This window comes from Lepidochelys kempii, chromosome 3 (genome assembly GCF_965140265.1).
Source record: "Lepidochelys kempii isolate rLepKem1 chromosome 3, rLepKem1.hap2, whole genome shotgun sequence".
Classification (NCBI taxonomy): Eukaryota; Metazoa; Chordata; order Testudines; family Cheloniidae; genus Lepidochelys; species Lepidochelys kempii.
In genome coordinates, this window is record NC_133258.1 from 207,742,907 (window position 1) to 207,760,952 (window position 18,046).

Below are 18,046 nucleotides of genomic sequence, written 5' to 3' on the forward strand. Positions count from 1 at the left end.
TTTTCACCATCGGCTCTGGAGATCGAAGCTGGCACAGAAGCCATCACACACGCCCCCATGCTTTGAGATCTACACTGGCTGCCTGCTGGTCTCCAGGTGGAGTGTAAGGGTACATCTTCACTACCTGCCGAATGGGTGGGTAGTGCTCAAGCTATCGGGGATCGATTTATCGTGTCTCATCTAGACGCGATAAATCGATCCCCGAATCAACGCCTGTACTCCACCTGGCAGGAGGAGTAAGCGGAGTCAACGGGGGAGCCGCCGCAGTCGACTCGCCGGCGTGAGGACGGCCAGGTAAGTCGAACTAAGATACTTCGACTTCAGCTCGCGAATAGCACAGCTGAAGTTGCGTATCTTAGTTCGAAACCACCACCCCCAGTGTAGCCCAGGCCTAAGGTACTAGCTATGACTTAAAGCCTTAAAATGCTAAAAGACTTAAGACTGAAAGACTAAAAGCAGGGACCTCCCTAACCGAGTGCCTCTCCCTGTGATATCCTATCACAATGAAAACTGATCCATGACTCCTACTCTTTTGATTTGCCTTGGCCAGTTTCTGATCTATGACACTGCTTTGTCCTTTGGCCCTGGACTACCTTGTTTCTTCAGGTCTGCTCGACATACAGCTCTTGCACCGTTTAAATTGATTAAGAGGACACCTTCATTAAAGCAGTACAATTTTGGGTTTAGCCTACTGCAAGGAACTCTGTCACCGTAGTTTTGAAAGCCTAATTAAATGGTCAGACAGTTCTCCTTTACCCCCTCTCTTCTCTAGACAGTCAAAGATTCTAGCCAATGAGTCCAACGCAAACGTTGCAGATGCTGTGCTAGTTTGTCCCTATCATATCATGAACTTCCAGGTTTTAAAATTCTGTTTTAATCCTGACCAGAATTCCCTGGGCCACTCCCAGCAACCCCAGGCAGACAAAAGAAAGGAGAGGCAGGTGTCCTGCGCTTTGGAAATTCACTCATTGCTGGTCCAGAAGAGTCCAAATTTCCAGCCTTTAGCACAGGGCACAAGGGCCCACCTCTTCTCCATGCCCCTGAGGAAGGGGAAGCGGAGACTGAAGGCATTTCAGAGAGTTTCAGCTCTAAAATGCTGTACTAGTGTATTGTTATCTGGCAGTTACTGAGGGAGTGTTACAATAATTCGATAAATTATGTGTACAGATTACCAAGGGCATCCACAGCTTTAGACAATCTTTGTAGTGGGTTAGTATAAATCATTCTCCGGGGGAGTGATAGCCTGCTCCCAAACCCACGGTCCAGAAAAGCATCACCAAGTAACTCAGCTCAAACCCAGCCCAAGCTGCTGACTAAACTCTCAAGCAGAAAGGCCACCTTTGGGCCACTTGTCAGACAGCCACTCAAATGGAGTAAGCTCTCTCTGCAGGCTTGCAGATGCCAGGATAGCGAGTCAATGGCCTCTACTTTCAAAACTTACCTTTAGTATCCATCAATTGCTTACAGGGACAGGGGAAAGTTGGGACATGCCATTTCAAATCTGTTTGTTTTAATATAGAAATTTAAAAATCTATATTAAAAGCCACAAAATTAGTGAACAGCCAGAGAAGCTAGTATTTCGTGTGCTCATACAATATTTAATAAAAGGATGCTCTACTGCTAAACATTAATGCATTTCCACCCCTCTAAAAGTGGATAAAAGCCATTAGATAGCAGTTGGGATATGCAAACAGGGCACTTTCTGAAGTGCTTTTACAAATCAATAGGTGGGCAGAATGTTTACTTCCGTACAGTCTGATAGAGAGCCCAATAACCAATTAACAGGAGAACCGAGAATAACTGATTCTCAGTGATAGAAATGCACATTAAATCAAGTGTTCCTGAAAAACAAGCGCTTCCCTCATTACAGCATCAGCTCATTTGATCACCAGGAGATCTGGAGAATTAATCATTTCTATTTCAGTCACTAATTTACAAGCAGGAGAAGTATTGAGATTTGTTATGCATTTGGACAACTCTTGGCAGCTGGAAATAACTCTGTCCTTTCCCATAGAACAGACACTTTGTAGACCTCCCTGTAATTTTCTCTAGGCATATTGCCAAGCTCTTGGCTTAGATTCAAGGATTCCTGGAACAACTTCTGAAGCTTCTGATTAAAGCAACCAGATTGGTCCAGACACACATTTGGTTAAAAGTACCTAGACTGGATCAGCACAACTGGGGCCACGAGGGGACCTTGCCGATATTTGGTAGGAGGTGAGGTATGGGTGCACAGACAGAACACGCAGTTTGTTGGTAGGTGAACAGACTGCAGAGGTGTGACCAGTCTCCAGAGCCACTCACAGGCAGCTCTGAGGGGGCCTGAGGCTCACAGTACCCCAGCTGGGACTTCCCTGTGACCCTACATGTTTAAATAACATTACAGCTTCCTTCTGGGGCCTCCCCATGTCCCAGCTTTCCAGACTTGTGCTGCCACCTTCTCACGTACACTCAGCAGCAGAAACACAACCCCTTCCCACCTCCGAATCTCCATTGGTTCCCCACCTTTATTCTGGGTCCCGCTCCAAACCCCCGTCCTCCAGGTCCTGGCTCCAGCCAACTCCATGGGCCCTGTCTCTCTACTTCCTCTTCCGCTCACTCCTGCCAGGTACTTCTAATGACCCACAATGGTCTCAGCACCAAGCGAGCAGCTGGCCAAAGGCTGCTTTGTTCTCGACATTCCTGCTTTTTCCTCTCTTCCGTGCCCCTCCCTCCCTTTTGCTTATTTACCCCTCCACAGGGTCCTGAGGAGATGCACTTAGAAGGGAAGGGAGAAGGAAGACAAGCCTAGCTCACGGACAGCTTTGTTCCCTCCTTCTACTGCCCCTCCTGTGAATGTGTTGGCCCAACCTGCCCCGACCTGAAAGTGACTGCCAGCTCCCCTTCTCCATAAGCCTTTTTTGCTCTGTACCTCAGTACCCCACCTGTAAAACAAGGATAATGCCCCTCCTCCTAAGTCATGTTTGTGACGTACTCAGTGTAAGAGTGATGAGCACCAGAGAAAAGCCCATGAGGGAATTAATAACTCGGTCTTCAGAGCAGAGGCTAAAAAGTAACAGTAAATAAGGCTGGGATCACACACGGAACAATAAGAACAGAACAAAATATTGACTGGCTGCTCATCAAGCGAGCACCATCCACTCCACGCACTGAATGAGGCACAGGCTTGTAGAAAACCTGTACTTGATTGTAGTAATTAGAGACTGTATCATTATGCATATGGACAAGGGGACGGAGGCTGCACAGCCAACCCTAATTCTGCCATGTATTTATTTTTGAGTGCTTGACTCTGCAATCTGAATAATGTTCTTGCAATGGAGTTTGTGTGTAATTTCAGATACTTTTAGCATGTCCTCCCCCCCGCTTGTTCGCCTCTTCAATCTGCCTTTACAGGAGAGCTTTCCAGGCCTCTGATTGTTTTTGTCGCTTTTCTCTGAATCCCTCTCGTTCTGCAATAACCATTTGGAGATGGGGTGGTCAGTACTGCACTGTGTCCAGAAGAGGCCTCACAGCTGACTTATAGAACAGTGAATAGTACAAAGAACATGATGATGCTATCACATTCATAGGTGCCGACTCCGTGGGTGCTCCGGGGCTGGAGCACCCACAGGGAAAAATTAGCACCCACTGGCAGCCAAGCTCCCCTAATCCCCCGCCCCACCTCCTCCTCCTCCTCCTCCCCCCACCCCCTAAGCGCACCGCGTCCCCACTCCTCCACCTACCTCCCAGCGCTTCCCCCTGGGAGGGAGGGAGGGGGAGGAGTGGGAACTTGGTGCACTCAGGAGAAGAGGCGGGGCCAGGGCGGGGATTTGGGGAAGGAGTTGGATGGAGTTGGGGCAGGGACTTTGGGGAAGGGGTTGGAATGGGGGCGGGGCCGCACGGAAGGGGTGGCGTGGGGGTGGGGCCGGGGGCAGAGGAGGGGTCAAGCACCCAGGGGAAATTGGGGAAGTCGGCGCATCTGATCACATTCTTTATGCATCAGAATGTTTGCTTTTTGATCTCAGCTGGGCACTGAACAAGGGTCTCCACTGAGCAGTCTCCAGTGACACCCAGCTCCCTTTGTGAGTTGATGCAGGAAATTTAGAACCCTGCCAGGTTTAAGAGTACTTTGCATTTTCCCTCTTATATCCATTACTTCATATTGTTGACATTGTATTTCATTTACCACTGTGCTGCCCATTCACCCAGGTTGGTTAGGGCTCTTGGAAGTTCCTCACAGTGCTCTGGTCCTGACTAACAAACTATATGTCCTCTGCAAATTTTTCTCTCTCTCACTCCCCTTACCAGACCAATAAGTAACAGAGGAATTAGTGTGTCAACTTTTTGCCATGGGATGAAAGCTGACCATTTAATCCTACTCATTGCGTTCTGTCTCTTACCCAGTTATTGATCCTGGAAAATTCTTTGCCTCTTCCGTTAACCGCTTAGCTTCTTTAGTAGCCTTGTGTGGGAACTTATCAAGTAGTAGTTCTTGTCTGGGAACTTATCTAGACCTTTAGGAAGTCTAAATAAACTATGACAGCCTCTTCTGCTTTATCCCGCACTGAACTGACACAGTCAAAGAACTCTTAAGATTAGTGAGGCCCTATTTTTGCAGAATTGGTTAGACCCTATCATATCATCATCTTCCAGGTATTTTGTTGTTCTGTTTTTAATTATAATTTCAATCAATCTGCCACATACAGGTCTAATTCCCCAGAGCATTCCTAGAGCCCTTTTTAAATAAAGGTACATTTGGTACCCTCCAGGCCTCTGGAACAGTGGCTGTTCTTAATGTGATTGCACACTTTTGGTGTTGGCTCAGATATTTCACACTTGAGCTCCTTCAAAGCTCAGGGATGGATCAGGAAGGCCAGGTGACTTACTGCACTTTAAAATGATCAATTTGCTCCAGCACCTCCTCTTCTGTCACCTCAGTCCCTCACAGCACCTCATCTGTGTTATCGGGAACAAGAGGTTCTGGCAGAAGAATCTCTCCAATGTTCTCAGCAGTGAAGAGTGAGGCAAAGAAATCCATTAGCTTCTCAGCAATAATACATTATATTTATGCATCTGTTTATTGGCTTCACTAGAGTCAGATTTCCAAGTTCTGAATGATTTCTGTGTGGCTTAAATACCTCTCCTGGAGCCTGCCATGTAACCATACTGGCTTACTCCTTGCCCTCCTGTTTCCCTTTAGCTCAGTCGGACGCAGGTCTTGTGAGACTATTATTGTTTTTTCAAGTAGCATTCAAGCCACATAATAAAGGATTTTGCTTTTTACTTTTAACTCAGGGCCTTTTTCAGGAGGCTCTTCATTTTACTGAAATCACCCTTTCTCAAGTGTCACTTTTTAGTAGGCACCTGCCCCTAGGATGGTGACCCTTGTGGTCACTACTACGATACTTACTGGCTCAGCTACAGTCACTTCTTGCATTCGTCTTAGACAACACACAGGAGCTAAGTTGAAACCTCTCCTCCTTGGTGTCCTAGAAATAACGATTCTAAGAAGCTGAAAAGCAGTGAGCAACTGAAACTAGCAACTGGTGGGACAGCCCAATGGGACAGCTTCTAGGTGGACAGCTGAAGTCTCTCCTTATCATTTTGGTAGATTTTGCTGCCTCTTTGACCTCACGCACCCAGTTTCCTTGGGCGGCTGAGCGTGTAAGTCTGCTAATACATTCACATGCCTACACTGTGGGATTCACCCCATCTAGATTCAACTGCATCGTTGTCTCCACTCAGGTTTTAATCTCACTAGATTCCCCAGAGTCCGCCCTTTACACACAGCACCACTCCCACACTCTTTGGACCAGCATGGAACTGGCCAGTCCACAAAGCAAGTGGTTGCTGAAAGGGGAAACTGAAGGCTGGTTCTGTGGCCTCCATGAGTCATATCTAAGGACTGGAGCACAAATGACCAGAGATGACCCAATGCCTTTTTACCCTTATTCTCTCCTGGCCTGTGGCAGCTGGGGCCAAGACTAGTTCTTCGTGACGGCAGGGTGAGGCAGCCAGAGATCTGACTTGGCACCCAAATCCTGAGTTGAAAGGAAAGCTCCTGAGCTGCGGGAGCTTCTGTCGATCCCAGCAACTGCACATCTTCTCCTCATATGTGTGGAAGAGCCTCCGGTTCTGCACTGAGGACACCTCCACAGTATTAGTTTGTGCTTCTGTTGAGACCCCCAACTGAAGAAGCCATGCGTCTCTGGTCATGAATCTTACAGCCGAGTGAGGCCCCATGTGCAGCTTGCAGGGAGTGCCAGGAAACTAGCTGGCTCTCCTAGCTAGCTTCTTCTGGTGCTGGAGATCTCTCTCTGTTCTACCCAGGATCCCCACACGTGGCTCAAGAACCAGCGCAAGAAAGGCCACATCCTGGAGAGTCTGGCATATAATTCCCCCCATGGAGTGCAAGAGTACTAGAAAACTCTTATGGGAGCTAACAAAGGCCTGACAGTCAGTATGTGTTGAAGCCCTCTTGTTCCAGATGCTGTGCAGAGGAGCCTCAAAGCCCAACAGTCCAGTGTCAGATCCACACAGCTCCTGAGCGAGGAGTCCCATAACAAAGTGCCTTCCCCTGACCTGTTGAGAGAGTGGGACTATGGAGAGGCCTTCCCAAAGGACAGATCCTCACTCTCCCCTTCCTGAGCCAGTCTAGACGAAACACTCAGACTAACGAGCTCGCTAAGATGTGCTGTTGTACATCCCAGAGACAGGTCTTCAGTCCCCCTGCAGCCAGCTTGCCCACTGTCCTTGGCCCACAGGATGAAGCGCAGAGCCTGGCAGAAAGTTTCTGGGAACTTAAGCATAGGCACACCCACGAAGAGTCCTTTCAGCACTCCCAACCCCCTTCTCTCTCGTCATCAATACCTTCCAAGGACTTGGGAGCATGCAGGATACTTTAAACACTGCACCTCAGCCTGGTAACTAGCCTGTTTCATCAGGATTCCATTCCAAAAGTCACAGGAAAAGCAGGAATGTGAATGAAGAAAAAGTAACTGATTAGAAACGTCTGTTTTCTTTGGCCTAAGCTGATTGGCACAACTTTTTAACTGCTGGGGGAAACATTTTTCATATTTAGTAGCTGGCCCCTTTCCACTGCAGTCAGCAGTTTAATAAGCATTTGAATGACCCATCCTCTGCAGTGCTAACCCCATCCTGCTCGCATGAATGTTTCATGAGTTCTGAAGGCAGGAAACTCAGAAAATCAATACGGATGCCTTAGCTGTCCTCACTCTTCTCCGCTCTCAGCAAATGTACATAATTCAGCAACAAAAATCACTCCCTTGAAGCAACCTGAAGTCATAAAGCTATTTTCTAGCTTAATTCTAACACCATGCAACTCATATGCCTCTTAGTGCACACCACGCTCACGGTGGTTAGAGAACGCCCAGAACTCAGAGGACACCCTGCAGCACAAGGGCTAGTTTGAGATGCTCACTTTCCAACAAACCCAGATGCTCTCTCAACAGAGCACTCTTCATAGCATGCCAGAAGGCTGATTGTATTGCAAGTCCACGTCTTTCAGGGTCTCTCTTCACTAGGCAAAAAGGATGTCCCCTTAACCTGTGTTGGTGGCACATGGTAACACCCTCGTGAAGACAAGACAATTTGTAGTTTTCACATAAGTTAAGAACATGCCCTTTTTTCCGAGAGGAGAGACACCCAGAGAGAGCCATAAAGCACAAAGAAGGTACAGCACACCCAGTGTAGAAAGCAACAAAGACACTGGCCAGTCAGATCCTGGTTGGCTTTAAACTGTGACATCTCTTACAACAGCAGCTTGTTTTGAAGTCAAAGCATTTATTTGTACTCTTAAGAGACTAACAACCCCTAACAAAGAGGACTGTTTGCTGATGGATCTTAAATAATAGGGTATGTGGCTTACACATTAGCTTTACAGTAACTCTGCTTTCAACAGCAATGACTAACACTCTGCAAATTACAAACTGAAAGAGTGGATACAGTAGCTAACTGGTCTACACTCACCTTTGAGGAGAGAGTCAATGCTTAGAGGATGACAAGCAGATTCCCAGCTGATGAAGCTTAGGGAGGTTGGGTTTCTCTTCTGGATAGATCTACCAGTAAATGAAGGTGTGATTAAGCACAGGCAGGCAGGCTAGCAACCAGAGTACACAACCAGGGTCCCCAGCAGGATTGTACTCAGAGCCAGAGCTAGGCATAAGCAATTGCTTAGGGCCCCGAGCAGCTCAAGGGGCCTCCCTATTAATTATTAGTATGCATTGTGGGGGGAGCCCAAAATATTCCTGCTTAGGGCCCCCAATGGGCTAGCACAGGCATTGACCGTACTTGGTCAGCCACCCCAAGCTGCAGTCTTCACTGCAAGTGTTACCAGTGGTGGATAGACCACGGCTGGCGCGGGTAGGCTTCCCCGTTCTACAGTCACATTTTGTTTGCTGTGTAGACATATCCTTAGTGTAACTGGATTCATGTCTCATTTTCCCCTTTGGGCAGACAAAAATGGATCTGATTTGCCAGCACCATTAGAGCAGTCTGTGCAATTAATTATTTTGAGCTCTAGGCTCAATAGGATTTGTAATTTCGATATACACCTTCGCACTCAGACCTAAGAACATAAATGCCAGGGCAACTAACTACTTGATGCAGCGATGACAAAGGGAGCAGAACTAATCCAATGGTTATTCAATTTGTTAGCTCTAAAGGTATCTTGAAAGCAGCAGTCTATCAGTTTTGCATTGAAGTCTGTGTGCAAAATGCTTGGGGGCATTTCTGTTCTGCAGATTTAAAACCACCAAGTTAAATGTAAAAAGAAAAGGAGGACTTGTGGCACCTTAGAGACTAACCAATTTATTTGAGCATGAGCTGTAGCTCACGAAAGCTCATGCTCAAATAAATTGGTTAGTCTCTAAGGTGCCACAAGTCCTCCTTTTCTTTTTGCGAATACAGACTAACACGGCTGTTACTCTGAAACAAGTTAAATGTAGTCAGCCTTTAGTACCTGGAATTCGAGTGAAGATAAAGAGAGATTTAAATACACTCAACAGTTCAGTCTCTTTAAGTGTGTAAAGTATCACACTGCATGTTAAAAAGGCTTCACCCTGCCCCTTAAAACTTTCCTCTGCCATGATGCTTATAAAAACTTAACAGGCCACTGGTGTACCAAGCCCACTGCCTACCAGGCTCACCAAGTGTCTCTCGTTTTCCCCCATTGGCCTGCTGTGTCTATTGGCTTAGGGTGTGACTGCAGCTCAGGTAGGCTTTAATCTGGCTAGCTCAGGTACCACCAGCGGTGAAGATGGGGCAGCCCGGGTTTGAGCACAGGCTGTACAAATCCACCCTGGGTATATACTCACATTGCTGCAATCACACCTCCCAATGCAACGTAGTCCCCACTTAGACTGTGAGCTCTCTGGGGCATGGACCATCCTTTGGTTCTGTTTGTCCACCCCTAGCATAAGGGGATCTTGGTCCATGACAAGGGTTCCTAGGTGCCATGATAATATCATTCCCTCTCTAGCTGGCAGGCCAAAAGCCCACTTACACCAGAACCCACCTTCAGAGATATATCTCCAACAAGGGCTACAACTTTTTCAACCCACACCACACACTCCCCTATATGCCCCAATGTCTGCCCTCCAGTTCACCAGCCCTTTATAGGCCAGAGATGCCAACAACTCACTTCTTGCTTTCCGAAGTAAGACAACGTCGCCTCTCTCCTCCGCCCTAACTTCTTATGATGACCAAAAGACCACAGTACAGTACATTTCATTCTGCAGATACAAGTATTCCTCATTCACCATCACAATATGAGCAGTCACCCTCTGTATGAACTGGAATGCCAGTTATACCTTCCACAGCCACATTCCTGATGCAATTCGGAAAACCTAGCTTCTAGACCAGGGGTGAGCAAACTTTTTGGCCCGAGGGCCACATCAACATTGAGAAACCGTATGGAGGGCCAGATAGGAAAGACTGTGCCCCCCGCCCCTATCCGCCCCCTCCCACTTCCCAGCCCCTGACTGCCCCCCTCAGAACCCCTGACCCATCCAACCCCCACTGCTCCTTGTCCCCTGAGGCTGTGGGGGAGGGGGGACAACAGGGGAGGGGCCGAGGCCTGGCCTCTCTGGCCAGGAGCTCAGGGGCCAGGCAGGACGGTCCGCAGGACGGATGTAGTTTGCCCACCTCTGTTCTAGACAGAGCTCTCAGCTCCCCTTTATCCGCCTCTACCGTACATAGCTCATCTCCCAGTATACTCCATTCAGATCAGTGCCAGGGCTGCTGTGTCACTTCAGTACCATCCACAATATATTTCAGGGTCCCGACTGTTTTACAAGGACCAGTCTAGACAACAGCTTCAGGAAATCATGTTGCTAGTAGAGAGAAACCTGTGTAGACCGAGGAAGCTTTTTAAAAATGATGGTGGAAGACCACTTTCAAATCAAAGCAAGCCAGCACCAGGCAGCAAAGCCACAAGAGTAAAAACCATTTTCAAGAACCAGTATTGAAAGTCACGGCAGAATCCACCCCAACCGATTGTTTTTAGATCATAATCCACATTCCTTTTTGTAAGAATAAGTTTGATTAAGCCTCAATGTAGGCATACACAGAGCAATCACTGATCTCGTATACATGGTGCTTTTTGAAGCCTCATGACTAAGGTGCTAAAAAAAATTTAATTGATCAGCACAAGACACAATTCTCAAACAGAAGAGAGCATCGGCCTGCCCTGTGCAGGGACCGGGAGAACACTTCCATAATGGCTCAGGGATCCGTTTAATGCTAAATTAAAGGGTTCTTGTTTTTTGTACGTAAACTTGGGGAAAACTTTTTCACATTAGACCTAGAAAAAAGCTGGCACAGGGAGTGGAAGTATGAAGCTGGAACGGCGAGCACTCAATGAAAAGCATATGCACTCAGGGCTTGACTGCCAACTCAAACTGATGCCTTTGTGACAAAGGCCACTTGTGTTCTCAGATCTTCCCAAACTGCTGGGAGTGAGGCAACAGAGACAGCTACAGGTCAGTGCAGAACATCTATCCCCTGCTGCCAAGGACTGTTATGTAAAACAAAGAAGTGGTCAAGATACTATCAGACTCCTCCTCACAGGGTTTAATCCCTGAATACCTGCCACAGATTCAGCGGCATCTCCAGATAAGAGAAGCCAGGAGAAACTGATCCTTAAAGCATGTTGACCGCTTATAGTGAAGTTGAATCAAACACGACTAGGTAGGGATGCAATGATTCCACACCTACCGAGGAGGACTCCAGGTAGCAGGTGCCCCATTGTGTGTTAAACGGGGAAAAAAGTCTTGCGTGAAAGCTGCTGTGGCTGCTGAACACACCAATACATGACACACTTCATAGTGCCATAGCACCGTCGTCGTAAATTGGTGTGTGCCTCTCTGAACTATCACACTGGTTTGTATCATGCTAACCCTAATAAGTAAAGTGCATGTGTTTACTGACCAGTATTCCGCATAGGAGTATTTTAGAGATGTGCATGAACAGTTATCCGCTTACGGTAAGACTGTATGAAATCCATGGGTTGGTCTACACTTCAAATTTAGACTGACCTACCTACATCTCTCAGGGATGTGAAAAACTCACCCATCTCTGAGCGATGTAGTTAATGGGTGACAGGGGATGGATCACTTGATGATTCCCTGTGCTGTTCATTCCCTCTGGGGTACCTGGCATTGGCCACTGTCGGAAGACGGGATACGGGGCTAGATGGACGTTTGGTCTGACCCAGTAGGGCCATTCTTATGTTAAGCCAACCTCACCCGGCAAGTTTCCATCCTGATCAGTGCATCCTTTGCCGTGCATCTTGGTTTTCCCTGCTTTACAATGGGGAAGTGACACTTCGGCCATGTCCACACTAGTGAGCTTATAGTCGCACAGTGGTACTGATGCAGCTGTGCCCCTGTAAGATGCCTCATGTAGCTGCTCTAAGCCAATGGGAGAGAGCTCTCCCATCAACACAACTAAACCACCCCCACGCCCGGCAGTAGCTATGTCGGTGGGAGACGCTTTCTTGCCAGCATAGCACTGTGCACACAAGCACTTATGCCAGTGAAACTTATGTCGCTCAGGGAGACATAAGCTGCAGTGTAGACAAGGCCTTTGTTAACAAACCCTTCCATTGACCTCGCTACCACCTCTGAGCGGTGGACTAATTACAGCGATAGAAAAAACCCTTTCGCCAAAGTAGGAAGCGTCTACAGTATGGCGCTCCGGCAACACAGCCGCAATGTAGACACAGCCTGTTTCTGAGGGACATATTAGTGATGCACTTCCAAATGCTTTCCGAGGCTGGCTTTGAGTATCTCTCAACTCCTTCCTTACTACTCAGCTGCACTAGGCAGTATTTTGGACCTACCAAAACCCTCAAGTACAGGGAACAGCAGATCATCGACTGCCAAAGATACATCTCCCCGCAGCTTTCTACAGAACCCTTCACAATGCAAGTGTCCGTTCAAGTGTCATGGTAAAGTAGGGGAAACCAAGACACTCAGGGAAGGGTGCCCTGATCAAGATGGAAACTTGCAGATGCTACTGCCCATGCCGGAGTCAGATTCCCATGTGTGGACACTGCTAAGTCTCAGACTATTGGTGAGTTGCCACTGTATCCAATGGTGGGCAACAGTTGGGTACCCAACCCAGATGGATAGCCTTCTCTTGTAGAATCAGCATCCTAAAGCCAAAGAAAATGGCTACCCATTAGTCTAAGTGGGGTAACCTGGAGAACCTTAATCAATCCCTTTTCCTAGAAACACCCAGCACGCACGTCTGCAGCACAGCTGGTTGCCCCAGGCATAGACATTCCAGTGGCTGCTCCACAAAAATAAGGCTCAATGTTTTCAACAGATGCAGTGCGAAACAGCTGCTGAACGTTTTCAATAAACCGGATACCCAAAATAGGGCATTCCAGGTTAGGGGAACAGCAGTGTTTCCTGCATGGCCAGCCAGAAAGTGCCACGCTCCAGCTTTGAGATGATGGGCAATGGTGTGGTTCCTTTCAAGCTTTAGCCAGCAGCCGCAAAAGTCACTGCCATTGGTTTACAATGTCCACTGGTATCAATGCAAGAATATGGCCCCTTATCCTCCTTTTTCTTCAATCCTCACCACTTCCGAGGGGTCTGCAGACTGGTTCAGAGACCCAAGCAAAGGGGGCTTGTATGGCCAAGTTGGGGTGAAATAAAAGCTACAATCTAAGGCCTGGACTACTCTATGGAGTTAGGTCAACGTAAATTTAATGTCGACCTAACTAAGTGTCTACACTACAACATTGCTCCCGCCAATGTAAGTCACTGATGACATCAACTTAATAACTGAGCCATGAGAGGCGTAGCCCTTAGGTCGATGTAGTTAGGGTGAACCAGTGTCCATGTAGACACTATGTTACTGACATCACCTGTTGGTTGTCAGCCCCATGCAGGGCTCAGAGGGAGAACCCGCCCTCAGCCCCATAGCTGATAACCTAGCCCTGAGCCCCAAGCATGGCTCAATTTCACAGCAGGGAGCCTAACAGCAGTGCAACTGACGTTCTTGTCAGTTTCAGGGCTTCTATTATTTCCCATTTAGTTTGGGGCTCCCGCTGTCAGCCCTGGGGACAAGGGAGCTCCAGCTGTGAGCCCTGCACAGCTGTCAGTGCCTCACAATGCCCCACTTCAGTCGGTGCAAGCGCTCCTGGTGTGGACGCACACCAACGAGAAGGAGAGCAGTGTGGACATCAACAGCCGATTTAATTGCTGTGGTGGCTGCAGGTGGACTTAATTAAGTCAACCTAATTTTGTAGTGTAGTCAAGCCCTAGGTGTCAGTCTTAGACATGAGATATAAAACAGGTTTTACATCCCCCCACTCCAGCACTTACCCTAAGTACTGCTCATCAGGGAGAGAAAGAGGAACAGAGCAACGATGGTGTCAGTAACAAACCAACCACTGCTGCCCATTTATCCTTCCTTTATGAAAAAGGTGTCTGTAGCCACGTGTTGCTAGCCGATCCTCCAGAGAGCAGACGGGGGGAAGGGGACGGATACATACAGGTCTGATGCCACCACAATTTAGAGAAATCATTGCTTTTACGAGTTAAGTATCCCTCACTTTGATCACCATATACACGAAATGGAGGTCCAAGAACCCTGCTTCCCAGACAGTCCCACAATGCACTGGATTAACAGGCTGACAACTGTTTAAAACAAACAGACAGTATTTGGCTATTTTAAAGCTGCCTGAAACTAAAGTGAAAACCAATCCACTAGAGCCAGCCGGGCAGGAGACCTGGAGGCATTCACCACTGCAGTGCCCAGCACGAGCATTGGGCAGCTTCCCAAGGAAAGAGGCAGACGTCCTGTCACTTGGGGCTTCTAATACTGGACAAAGGCTGAGAAAGAAGCCCAGCACAGGGACCAAACCTGCACTGGCCCCCGGCAGATAAGACAGGCTTGTCTCACCTGTCTTTCTCGTACCCAATGTCTACGGCTTGGTGGGTCACAACAAGGGGCAGACTGTTGGTTTCAGCAGCTAAGATTGTTAAGGCCAATGAGATGCAATGGCCGCCATAATTAGCAGCTGGCCAGAATGCCCAATCAACGTTGCGGTGTTTACCCCCAATTCTGAAATGCTCGCTGGGCTTTGGTGGCCTCTCCTAGCACTACCGACATTGCTTAGCACAGCTCCAGGGGAGTATGATAACATGCCACATGACTAGTCTTTGCTCCACCTCCTGGTGAGAAGCCAGGTGACTTGCCATGTTGCTTTAGAGCACTCCCCCAGCCCAGGCGAGACAGTGGCCCCACCTGACATTCCTCCTCTAAGAGGAAGGCTGCAATTACTTTCCTGCTCTTCCCCCTTGACTTAAAGTAGTAGGAATAGTAACTCACATGCTCTTGGCTACACATTTCCTCAACAAAGCATTCCCCATGATCCTGCCCTCTTTCTCCTCTCGGGAAGGGCTGCTTATTTAAGATTAGTGAGTGCTTGAAGTGTGCAGCACTTCACTATAGAAAGCCTTCTCAGAACTGTACTAAGTAAGCTCCACAGACGCCTTAAGCCAACTGGAAAAGTAAACAAGCTGGTGCCACCAAACCAGTAACTCCACGACACACGATACAACAGACAGTCACAGGTCCCAGCCTCTCAGACACACAGACCTGGGGGGGGAAGGGGGAGGGGGTTAAAGCCAGTCCTTGCCTGCGCTGAGCTATACTTTGCCTTCTTGACAAGCTCCCACACTTCTAACTGCCAGTGGCACATCACCATCATATACTCTCTGCTTCTACCCCATCCTCACCTATCCCGCCTCTTCGCTCTCAGCCTCCAACTTCTGACGCTACTGTACTGGAACCACCAGGGTCCAGAGCTCTTGCAGTGGACTCAGAGCAGCTATACTATCCTGGTTCTCGATTTAAGCTAAAACGTGCCCGGTGCTGGCAAGCTCTAGGTTTGTGCACCCCCACTAGCTATTTTACATTTCTGATGTGTTGTGCAAATAGGGTTGCTACCTACGGGGTTTACCTGGACAGCCCAGTCTTTGGCTTCTGTGTTCAGGTGCCATTTAGAGTTGCTAGGTGCCCAGTTTTCGACCAGAAGGTCCGATCACATGTATTAACCAGACATCAAAAGCCCAGCTACTGCAGGGAGACTCCAGGCCATTAACTTGCCAGCCCCTGCTCAACTGGGGCCACCTCCTATCTGCAGCCAGGCCCCGGTCAGGCTGCAGCAGCTCCCATTCCAGCCCCAGAGCAGAGGGAGCCCAGTTGAAGGGTGGGGTGGGGAGGGAGGTGGAGATGATTCAGTGAGCAACAGAGGGAGAGGGAGAGGAGTGATAGATGGGTTGGGGCCTTGGGGGAAGAGGCGGAGAAGGGGCGGGGCCTCAAGGAAAGAGACAGGGCAGGGTGCCGGACAGGGACTCGGGGGTTCGATTACCAGCAATTAGAAAGGTGGCAACCCTATGTGCAGATGGCAATTAAGGGCCATCTGAGAAGCAGTGAGATTTCAATGTCTTGCCTAAAAAAAGACCAGAATCACACATCTTCAGCCAGATCCTCCCAGCTTTAGTCTGAAGCCCCCTCACATCCATCTCACCGTAGAACTCTCAGTGCCTCTTAAATCACCTTGGGTAACGCTCCACCTTCCAGGCTCTATCCCATCTTCAGCCTTGCACCTGTCAGGCTTTCCTTGGGTTACACTCCTGCCTTCCCCTCCGTAGCCAGTTCACTTTCCACTTCATGTGCACAGTCACATCAAGTCAGAGGCCCACATCTCACCCTGCCTTGGGATTCCTCTTTCACACGGCCTCCTGCCCCCAGATGCTTCCACATGTGGAGTGATTTTCAAACTGTTCGTATAGGTGACCCCTTTCACACAGCAAGCCTCTGAGTGTAACACCCCCCCCTTAAAAATTAAAAATGGAGGGGGGTCATTTAATTTAATGGGAGCTCGGGGCTGTCAGCCCCACAGAGCAGACTGCTCACAACCCCCATGTAACCACCCTGTGACCCCAAGGGGTCAAGACCCCCAGTTGGGGAACGCCTGCACACCTGGCTGGTATCCAGCTCACATGGTTCCAATGCAATCTTTGGATACTTCCCTAGTTGAGGACTTGAGGACTCAAACTTTTCTTCTGCCTTTCTCCCAGAGTTTCTTGTTGACACTGACTGGCCTACAAGCTGCCTTCCCAGCTCCAAACAGCTGCATGCTCTGGGCTGTTAGTTTGAGTGACACATTCAGTGACTATTTCTCTGCCTACAAGATCCCTTAGCCCATTATTTAGTAGCAACCTCCTGCAGGGTTTTATCACTGCATTTTTTCCCCCACTCCTTTTCACCACACCCTATTCGATCTCCTATAAGAGCCAGGGTAGTTTTGTGCCTCCTTTTCTCCAAGAATAAAGAAGAACTGACCTTGCTTATTTCCAGCCCAGATCACCACGCCCCTCAGAAATGTATAAACCAATCGTTATATTCAGTTTCATACAGACAGTGTAACTATGGCAAAAAGGCATACATTACTGGTCAAGATATTCTGATAGGCTATTTAAATAGAGAGTGGTCACTTGTCAAATGAGACCAACTGCAAAACTATGAAGGTTGTTTCAAACCAATTATGAATTGAAAAATTCCATTTTAAATATGAACGCAGCCAAATCTGCTCCTCATCAAGAGAAAGAATGAGGGGGGATTTGATAGCTGCTTTCAACTACCTGAGAGGTGGTTCCAGAGAGGATGGTTCTAGACTATTCTCAGTGGTAGAAGAGGACAGGACAAGGAGTAATGGTCTCAAGTTGCAGTAGGGGAGGTTTAGGTTGGATATTAGGAAAAACTTTTTCACTAGGAGGGTGGTGAAACACTGGAATGCGTTACATTAGGGAGGTGGTAGAATCTCCTCCTTTAGAAGTTTTTAAGGTCAGGCTTGAGAAAGCCCTGGGTGGGATGATTTAATTGGGGATTGGTCCTGCTTTGAGCAGGGGGTTGGACTAGATGACCTCCTGAGGTCCCTTCCAACCCTGATATTTTTTATGAAGAGGAGAAACATCTTGCATGCACACTATCCCTCCTCCCCACCAACACGGAAACACCATGTGGAACAGGCTGAGAACGGCAAGTGACCAGCTACCAGTAATAAAACAAATGAAGGGGCTGCATACAAAAAAAGCAATGGCCCCTAGACCAGAAGCCTCTACACAGCTGAAAATCACTCCTGAGGGTCATCAGTAAGTTGACAAGATCCTACAGAAGTTCCAAAGGCCCAAGGGGAGGCCTGAAGGTTCGCCCCGCCTGAGAACGCAGCAGGACTGGCATCAGCACTCAAGGCAGCTCTTAGAAGAGAAGCTGGTTCGGGGTCTAACGAACAGCCTGGCCACACCATCAAAAATTGCAGTAGAATTTCTCTACAAATACATGTGGCAGATTCAGTATCAACAAAGAACACATCTGTGACCAGGTCTGTCTGCTGCTCAATGAGCATCTGTGTGGAGTTTATGAATACCCAAAGCCCAAGCCCACAGCTAACATGAAATATTTCACATTCCAGCACCAAGAGCCAGGCTTCAAAGGCTGGAGAGAGGCAGGAGTGTTTATTCAT

The 18,046-nt window shown here is 48.2% G+C and overlaps 1 protein-coding gene across 1 annotated transcript in view; it reads right to left on the bottom strand.

Annotated features, from left to right (window-relative positions):
- The window catches only part of PTK7 (protein tyrosine kinase 7 (inactive)), a 96,049-nt gene that overhangs the window by 59,564 nt on the left and 18,439 nt on the right, over positions 1 to 18,046 (bottom strand). The window lies entirely within an intron of this gene.